The sequence below is a fragment of the Excalfactoria chinensis genome, chromosome 17 (assembly GCF_039878825.1).
Source record: "Excalfactoria chinensis isolate bCotChi1 chromosome 17, bCotChi1.hap2, whole genome shotgun sequence".
Taxonomy (NCBI): Eukaryota; Metazoa; Chordata; class Aves; order Galliformes; family Phasianidae; genus Excalfactoria; species Excalfactoria chinensis.
In genome coordinates this window covers 7,265,886-7,275,634 of record NC_092841.1, presented here as the reverse complement: position 1 = coordinate 7,275,634, position 9,749 = coordinate 7,265,886, and positions in this window count along the sequence as shown.

Genomic DNA, 9,749 nt, shown 5'->3' with positions numbered 1-9,749 from the left:
TTTCAGAGAAGAAATTGTTCCTGATATCCAACCTGAATCTTCCCTGGCACAACTTAAAGCCATTAGCACACACAGGTTTAAGATCTGGGAGCTCAGGGATGGTGTTTTGCCCTGTAAAACCTGGGAGAATTAAGAATGCCTGGGTGGGAACCACAGGGCTTTCAGGTGTCCTCACAGCTGCAGCAAAGGCAGTCACAAAAATCTGCTGGGGTCAGATGCAAGTGAAGCAGCTCTGCTTGAATACAAGCAGCGACAACAAAAACCAACATCTCTGAGAAATTCAAGGAAAGAACTGACTCAAGCTCCAGAATATCTACAGGACAAACTTTGGAGGAGGATGAGGATAAAGCAGAGTGATGCTGAACAAGGAGCTGGTTTCCTGTGGCTGGCATCAGTGCTTTGTGCTGGGCAGAGCTCACGTCTCAGCTGACCACCTTCTACAAGGCATTTCTAGGATGAAAACTACAAATAGAATAGAACAGGGTAAAGTAGGGTAGATAATGAAATACAACCATGGGAGATCAGTCCGGCCCCAGACACAAGGCTGTGTGTGGCTGCACCAGAAAGGCACCACGGCTCCCATCCTCCCGATGCTCCATCAGTGCATCATGGTTGAGGGCAGTGTGGCCCCCAGCCAGCCCTGCAGCGCTTTGTCACAGCCTCTTCCCACGCAGTACTGCCCAGGCCAGATGTGCTTCAGGCACAACAAGCAGTGCAGATGTTGGCAACCTCGCCGGCGTGGGAGTTCAGTTCTCTTTTTCCATTCCCTGTAGGCAAAAGAGGAAACCAGGGCTGGCTTGCAGCCCTACACGTGAGCACAGCGTGGGGAGCTGGCTGCACCAGGACCATTGGTGACCACAGCTTATGTGAGTACCAGGACATCCTCACAAGCATCTCTACAAGCATTTTGTTTTTAAGGCACTTGAGCTCCAATTAGTGCACATGTGAAAGCCAAGCAGAACGTTTTTCTCTTGCACTGGTGTTCCTTAACTACACACAGCATCTCAACCCCTTTGGAGACTCTACACTGAAAAGTCCTTCAGCAGCAGATGGATAAAATATCAGGCAGAGGACTATGTGTGGCTGTGAGAGCAGCCAAACCCAACAAAATATTTACTTCAAAGAAGACAGAAGGATCTCTTGTCCAGCTGGAAAAAGCAGGAAGCACTTTTGAAATAGAGAGAAGAAAGGGAGATGGTTGTGTAAGGCATGATGTTTTAATTAAATCATACTTGAATGATAGCAGAAGTTCACGAACTTATGTTCTAGGCAAAATAGAAACGGCCATTTGTTGCTGCACATCTTTGTCCTGACACAGCCACCAGGAATGGTTTATGGATGGATAAGGGAGGAGATGAGCTGTTGGGCACACTTGTGGCAGGTATAGGGACAAACCCTGCTGACCCTGTGCTATTCTGAATGAATCCTGGCTATCTGAAACTAACAGACATCCACCAGCACACAGTGTGTCCCTGGACAAGGCTGGGGTCATGTGAGGAGTTCAATAGGAAGTGAAAGCTCATCCATTCTTGGGTGCGGGACAAGCTGGAGCAGCCCTTCCACTTGATCCCTGGAGGTGTTCAAGGAACATGTAGATGTGGCACTAAGGGACACTTTATCTTGCAATATTGGTAGTAGGGGAACAGACTACACAATCTTAGGTCTTTTTCAACCTTAGTGGTTCTATGAACTCCTTGCCATGAAATCCTTGAGTTTGTGCAACGAATCATTACCTCTACCTCATCCCTCCCAGGAAACCTGATTCAGCTGTAACAACACGTACAGCCCATAAAAAGAAGAAGCAGCCAGGGGCCTCCAAACCCATCAGGAGAGTCCAAGGCCGCAACCCCATCCAGCTGTGGTCAGGGTGAAAGTTCTGCCTGCTGCCACCTGCCCTGGGATCCCAGCTGCCACCTGAACGCATGGAAATATTCAATAGCAGCCACCCAACAGCCAGATCACCATCAGGGTGGTCAGGATTGAGTCATAAATGACCCTTTTTTCCCCATCTTTCTTCAGCTACGTGAGACCCTCATCCACAGATGGGGATGTTTCCAGGTCCCACTGCAGACCTCACCTCTCAGCCCTTGCGCTCCCTCTGTGTGTATTAAAAATGGTTTTTAAACTAAAAGACTAAACTAAAACTGTATGGTAACAGGAGGACCCAAGGCAGAGAGCTCTGTTGTACAGATTTGCCTGGCACAGCCCAGTCCATGTCCCACTGCACTGCTGCTGCACCAGCACAATTTCTCCAGCCCCACACTGTAAGAAAAATCACTGCCTGTTCTAAATGCAAATCCTCTGAAGGGCTTTCAGGATGCTAAGTAGGAGTTCAGAAGGAACAACAAAAAGAATGAAGAATAGATCTTTGTTTTTGCCACTGCACTTTTCCCTCTGAGGGCAGCAGAGAAGCCTCTTGCCAGCACTATGCGGAGCTGCTCTACCACCTGCAGTCCCTCCATATCTGACAACAGGGTCCGTCACTGTCGGTCACAAGAGATTGAAAAGGGAGAAATGGGCTCCCGTGAGCTCACACACCATCTTCTTCATCACAGCCTGCAGACAAGGGGATGCTGAGAAAGCTACAAGCATAGCTAACATTAAAGAGTATCCAGGGATAAACTGGTCAAGGAAAAGGCACCCGGGGGTGCTGCTAAAGCTGGGGGGGGGTCCTGAGCCCTCAGTGCCACGACACACACCCTGCACTGCCCTTGGGATCCTGCACTCAAAGTGCCCCATTGAGGGGACAGAGGTTGGATGCCAGTCTCTTGGGACCCCAGAAAGCTGATGCCGAGCGAGTGTTTCAGTTATGAAAACACAAAAAGGGAAAATTCAGAGAGAAAGAACTCTGTTTCTGGGAAATCACCTTTTATTCTGGTTACAAACTGGGCACAGGCTTAGTGGTATAGTATGTTGCTTGCCAACAATATCAACGCCTTTCTAAATCATCCATTCAAGTTAAATATAGATGATAATTTACTCAAAATACAACATTTGCAGCAGGAGCTCCATAGCCAATGTTTTGTTGAAAACAACTCCTTGTTCTGGTTTGCAGATGCCTGATCTCCTGACTCTATTCTCTCTGTTCTGCCTTTCCTAGAAAGGGAACATTGCCAGTGGTTAGCAAAGAGCACTGCCTTGTCATTTCCAGCTGTATCACTTCAGATGCAGGTGCTTAAGAAGTGCTCCCAGAGGTGACATTGGGCCAAAGATGGGGAAATACGAGCTGTTCCACAAACCAGCAGCTCCAGACCCACAGGTGGGAGGCTCGGAGGCCACGTGCTCAGCCACCAATCTGCTCCTAGGGGAAAATCCCTGCAGTGTGTGGTGATGGGGTGGGTTGGTAGAAGCTGTAAGTAGGATGGCGGGGCAGCAGATGTGGAGGGGTTGCAGGGGTGAGTGGGAGCTATGCTCAGCTGGGAAAGGCCATAACAACCCGTAGTACTGACTGTCCCAACAGCTACACGCCTTCAAAGCACTTGGAAACACGCTCATTTTTTCCCCTTCTCTAGATACTAAATGTGGATTTTGTTGCCTTCCCCCCCTCCCCCCTCCTCCCCCCCTCTTCCTCATCTACAGAGATCTCGCACAATGAGCTTCCGAGAAAAGCAGACGCAAATCCTTTCTTCTCCTTCCTGGAACTGCCCCAGTGACTCACACCGCTCTCGTTTCGGGATGCGGCATCGCCCCGAGCCCCGCAGCATCTCCGGGTGCGCTGTGCCACCTCCCGGCGGTACCGAGCGCTGCACGGGACGGCCCCGCATCCACCACCCCCCCGTACCACCGGAACCGCATGCAGCAATGCTGCTCTCCAAGCAAAACTTAGATAACATCTACAAGCTCTATGAGGATCAGGAAATATAAAATCTGAAGGCAAATACTTGGATATCTCTAGCTAATCTCTGCAGCACTGGACATCAGAAGGTACAGCCAGGAGGGACACAGCAAGGGCCATCCAACAGCCTTGTTCCCCTGCTGCTCTGCAGTTACAGGAGTATAGAGACGTGTAACATAATGGAAAGCACAGCAACGACAGCATAGGAGCAAGGTCTCAGGCTACAACAAGTGAGGACTTACTCAAATACAATAGCTGTGAGCACAGAAATAAAGGAAATACTCTGCTTACCCTTGGAAGGCCTCAGGTACTCAAGGAAGTGAGATACCTTCAGCTTCACTGCCAGCCCTTAAATGAGGGCTGGGAAAGGGTAGATCCTGGTTCCTGCCCTTATGGTTACTCAGGTACATTGCATGCACCTGAGCTCTCCTGGGTTATCCCAGGTGCTCCATCACTGCTTCAGGCCCTGACTTAGCATTTCTGCTAAGCAACATGAAAAGTAAAGACCTTCCACACCCCATTGGTGTGTCTGAGTGCAGGGGGGTTCCTCCTGTGGTCTGAGCAAAGCACATGAGACGATGGGGATGTTTCACTCGTGGTATTTAAGCTCTCCTTGGTGACACAGAACAAGCTCAGCGAGACCCTCTTCACCTGCAAAGGGAATGATGGCTGAAGGCCATACCCCACAGAGCAGCTCTTGGTGCTGAGCCCCACAGCCAGTCCCTTTGGGGCAGGAGGTTCCCTGTGCTGCCCTGTGCTGTGAGGGGATCCCCCATCTGGTGCCTCATTCAGGCCATTTTAGATCCCTGGGTGAAAGATGAAACATTGTTGGTGCGTTATTCCACTCCAAACAGTGTCTGTTGCTATGGATGAGGAACACATGTGGGGCTGCTTGGAGGTATCAGGAGTGCCTTTATCCACTGTTCCCTCCAGCAGCGGCTGCAACAGCTGTACTTTGCAACCAGTCCTTCTGCAGGCAATGAGGGAGTTCTCAGCAATTACTTGCTCTAAATCACAGGAGTGTCAAAATAAGGGTGAATGCCCCTTGCAGAGCTCACCACCACAAAAATGGATCAGTGCAACTCACGCACACGCCTATTTTCAATCCACAGCCAGCACCGCTGAGGGTCACTCTTTCTGCAGTGCTGGAAAATGGACATTTGGATGTTACGCTCTTTCCATCCCTTCCCCTCATTCTGCTGGAAGATGGGTGTAAAAGGAAATTAATAGGAAAGATGCTGAAATGTCTCTTGCACAACCCCACAAGAGGAGCCCTTTGCAAACACCATTTGCAAGAACCAGCCAGCGAGGGCTCTCCTTGCACTCAGACCAAAGCCAAACCCTATCTTTTTTCTCCTTCAGATGACATTTGAATGCCCTGTAAGGAAGAACTTATTGCACTGGGGTTTGCAGCACCCTCTGGGCACTGGGACTTGTGGCAGCCACTTGTTGTGACATCAGCTGCTCACTGCCCAAACCCAGTGGAAAATAACACTGCTCCGGGTCTGATGCCACAGCATCTGCTGCCAGCCCAGTGCTGGGAGCCATTGAAGGGAATGGCCCAATTCTGAGGGCTCACCCTGCAGTAAACAGGGAGGGTGAAGCTGCGGCAGGGTTTTCTGCTTGGGAAATGAGTCCGTACTGCCTTTAAACTCTCCACCTTTGCAGGTCCCAGGGTTCGTGCTTTGGCTCCTCTCTCTTGGCCCCAGCACAGCCATAGCTCAGGGTCAGGGATGGAAAAACATCTCCCAGGGACTAGCAGAAGGCTGGCTGCTGCTTGGTTGTACTTGGAAACACCTGGAAAATTCAGCCAGTAAAACCAGTGCAACCCAGCACAGCCCTGCACAGGGCATGGAGCATCCAGCAGAGCCCAGCCCTGCTCTGCTTTCAATGCCCCAGGACCTCCCTGCAGGCGTTTGGCAGCAAATTGCTGCCCTGCTCATCCATCAAGGGTGGGGACAGGGTAGACTGCAGCCTCCATTTCTGCCTCCGAGAGGTGCAGCAGAAAGGGCAGTGCTCCATTAGAATTGCACATATTCAGTGACAGCCCACGGAGTTAGCAGGCTTGTTAGCAACCCATGCACATCAGCATGTCAGCTGCACATCAGTGTGTTTCTCTTTGTCTTCTGCATTATTGTTCACGTTCATGTAATGGGAGCTTCAGTGGGAAAAGAACTCCAAGATCCCCAAGCTGAACCTCAGTCCACCCCACTGTACCCACTGCCATTGTCCCTTAGTGCCACATCTTAATCTTAATATCCAACCTGAACCTCCAAGACCTTTACTCTTTCTCCTATTGAGTGTGCAGCATCACAGTTGCAGATACTACCACTAACAACAGCCACGTGTAAGCCACTAACACAGCCATTCACAGACACTGAAAAGCCTTTGAACGTCTTACAAGAGCAGCTTTAAAAACAGGATGTGCAAACCCTTGCTCTTGGGATATGTTTTCTCCCGGTGTTCAAATGTTCCACTGTGGCGTCCTTGTTGGGGCAATCAAAGCCCTACAAAACCTTTTTTATAAAACCAAAGCGCAGACTTTAAGTTGAGCCCAGGAAAAATAAAGGAAATTGCTGTGCTGAAAGGGGAAAAAAAAATGTGCACTCTGTGGGTAACTCCAGCACAAACAACCGAAGGGCATTGGGTCTGGAGGTGGGAACGGCTGCCCTTGGTTGGCATGAGGAGGAATCAGCACTTTGGGGGCTGCACTTTGGGGCAAGTGGAGGGGGAAAAAGCACAGGAAGAAGGTGATATCTGGTGCTGTTTGGCACACGCTGCTCACTAGTGCTTCTGCTGCCTGACAGCCCAGAAAGGCACCGCTTAAAACACATGTTGAAATATAGAGATAGAAAGCTGAGCGTTGCCCACAGAATGGAATAAAATCAGTTCAGCTCAACCTCCTCTCTCTTACTGCTCGGGTAATAATATCATTCACAATGCAAACATCTAACTGGGGGTGCATGGGGAGGCACAAGTCATTGAGCTGATGGGTACACAGAGAGCCCTGCCCAGCACTGGGCCCTCCTGTCCATCACCACTATTTATACAAACCAGATCACTGAGCGCTGCTCCAAACAAATAAAACAACGGGGAAAAAAAACAGTAAAAATCCATTCAGGGATGTGCCACGATGAGGGAGAAGCATGAGTCTGAATGCTGACAGGGGGAAAGCATCTCCCCAGGTGAGGAGCAAAGAGAGTGGGAATGCAATGGGTGCCAAGGAGAGCGCCGGAAGCCAAGTTCATCTGCATTAATCTTACGCTCATTAAAATCAGTTGTTCCCTCCTTAATTCAGCCAGGGCTGCTGAGCTCAAGAATTAAAAATTCACGATCCCACGTCCCTAAAGATGAATTAAAAAATCACAAATGACCCAAAGTAGCACAGTTTTGCAAAACTCTCCTAAGAAAAAAAAAATGCCCTGGTGCTCCTTTGTGCTCAGAGCTTTCAGCTCGTGCTTCCATGAGGGATGGGGACACAAACCAACCCGGATTCTCACACACTGGTGTTACTCCAGAGCCTGGAGGCAGCCCCACAAATTCCATCCCTGGAGGCAGCCCTACAAATTCCATCGCTTACGATGAAAACAGAGAGCAAGCAGTGCAGGAGAAGCACTCGGATTCCCCTCATCCCACCTCAAAGTCCTTGAGAACATATACCTTCCTGCCCCCATGGGGCACAGCAGCTCTGTGCAAGCAAGCAGTAAAAGTAAATAATTGCTTCTTAATTCCATGTGCGTGAGCAACAAGCTAGACGTGGTTGTTAATGTGCTCTTAATTAAGGTCGCCTCTGACAATAGCTGGAGAGCTGGAAACAAAGGCAGTAAACACTACTGATATGGAGCAGATGGGAACTCGGAAAGGGTTTCCCAATATTTGGTGAACAAAGTGGGATTTTTGTTTTCAACTGCACTTTGGGGACCTCCAGCCCATGGGAGAACCCAACTGAGCATCGCCTTCACCAGCCCATATTGGGAAGATGTTGTGCTCCTTCCATCAGGAGGGTGCTGTATTCACTGTGTGGAACACCAAAGCAAGACAATGCAAAGCAGCCTTGGAACAGCATCAGCTCCTCCAGCTGAGTTGGTTTCCTGAAGGAGAAGCTGCGTAAATAAGGACGGGCTGTGAGCGGGTGTCGTTTATTTATAGAAGGCATTCATTTCCTCCGTGATGGGGATAAGTACCCATTAGCTTTCAAGGTGATGAATCATCTATTAATTAACCTACTGGGAAAAAAAAAATAATAATAATGATAATGCAGATATTCATATTTTCAAAGGAAGGCTTTCCAGTTGGGAAAGAAAGGAAGGGAGTTAATCTGATTGACGTCATCTGAAATGCTGAGATAAGAACACCGAAGAAGGGCTGGATGAAATGGCTCTCCACACCCTCATCTCTCTGGAAGGACATCAGTCAGAAGCTGGTGTTGGTTATTTAGCAAATAACCAACCAGGAGGGAGTCTCCTGCAGCTGAGGAGGTGAGATGTAGTGAAGCACCAAGGATCCTACACCTGGTCTTTGGGATCCACCTCCACTGCCATGCTTGGGCTCCATCCATCACTTCCTCCAATCTCCAACAAGCCTAGGAAATAAATCAATGAAGCAAGAAGATTCTGTGTGCACTCATCCTGTTCCTGTGCTCCCTGACCATTTTTAGCTTTGGTTTATCCCCAGCTCTTTCCCCACACACACCCACACTCCAAAAAGATGAAAGATGTCTAAAACCCAACAACAACCCAGGGCCCCATCAGCTTCCAGGAATTCAAACCGGCTTAAGAAACCACAACTTTTTTGTTATATGTTTGGGTTTTTTTTTTTCAGTCTTTTACAATCCATTTTAAACAACTGCCAGGAGTTTTCTTCCTTCCCACCCCCCCCAGCTCTATTCAGCCTGTATCTCTCACCAGCCTCATGTGACTCACGTTTCAGGGCAGAGCAAATGTGCATGCATGCAGAGGGCAGGGATGAGGAGACAATGAGGCACCCAATACAAACTTGATTTCCAAAATTCCCCTTCTGCTTGCAAGCATGGGGAGCCGGGTGCAGCCTGCTAAGTTCCCTGCAGGCAGGGAATGATTCCACCCTGCATTCCATATTGCACGTGATGAGACATCTGCCACTCGCTGTGAAAGACACCATCGCAGCCCAATAAATCATATTGCCAGAAGGGTTTGCATGCTATCACCAAGGCTTTTCTAGCTGAGCCACATTCCCCCTCTGCGTGCTGCTGCTCATCACTGTACCTCATGTACCAGAGCTGATTAAGACATCCCAGAATAGGCAGCCAGGATGAGCCCTTCAGACTCACAGCTCCTGCAGCCTCCTCTGTTGTTCCCATCATCCCAGCTGCAGCTTGATGGATCTGCAAAGGGAAGCCCTAGAGATGCCCCATTTATTACACAGCCAGCACCTCTTTTATAGTGCAACTGTTCTGGCAACACATTGAGGCACGGCCACTTCCCATACGTGCAGTGCAATTTAAGTATTCCTAGTTAGATTTTATTTTCATGGAACTGGTCATGTCCAGAGGAGAAAATGGAACAAGCTGTCCTGAGCTCTGACACATGAGAGCAGCAGTAAATTCATGTAGAACACAACACTGCAAAATTTATAGCAGCAAAAATCATTCTATATTAAGAAAAGCTGAATTTTAAGAATGTTCCCATAAAACCAGCCGTTTCAGGACCAATAACCCTGCAGGGTGCAACCAAGCAGGAAGGATGTCACCAAAGGGAGCAAGTCAGCTCTCCTCAAGGCTCACTGGCTGCCAATGGGACTGAGGCTGGACAAGATCTGGGTTCCAGTGTAGGGTAGAGGGGGAAAAGCATGCTTAGCTGGCAAAGCTGCAAAGAGATGAACTCATCCTTTCATCCATGCCTCAGCCTCCTGAGTCTGAGCAGCAAAGTCAAAAAGA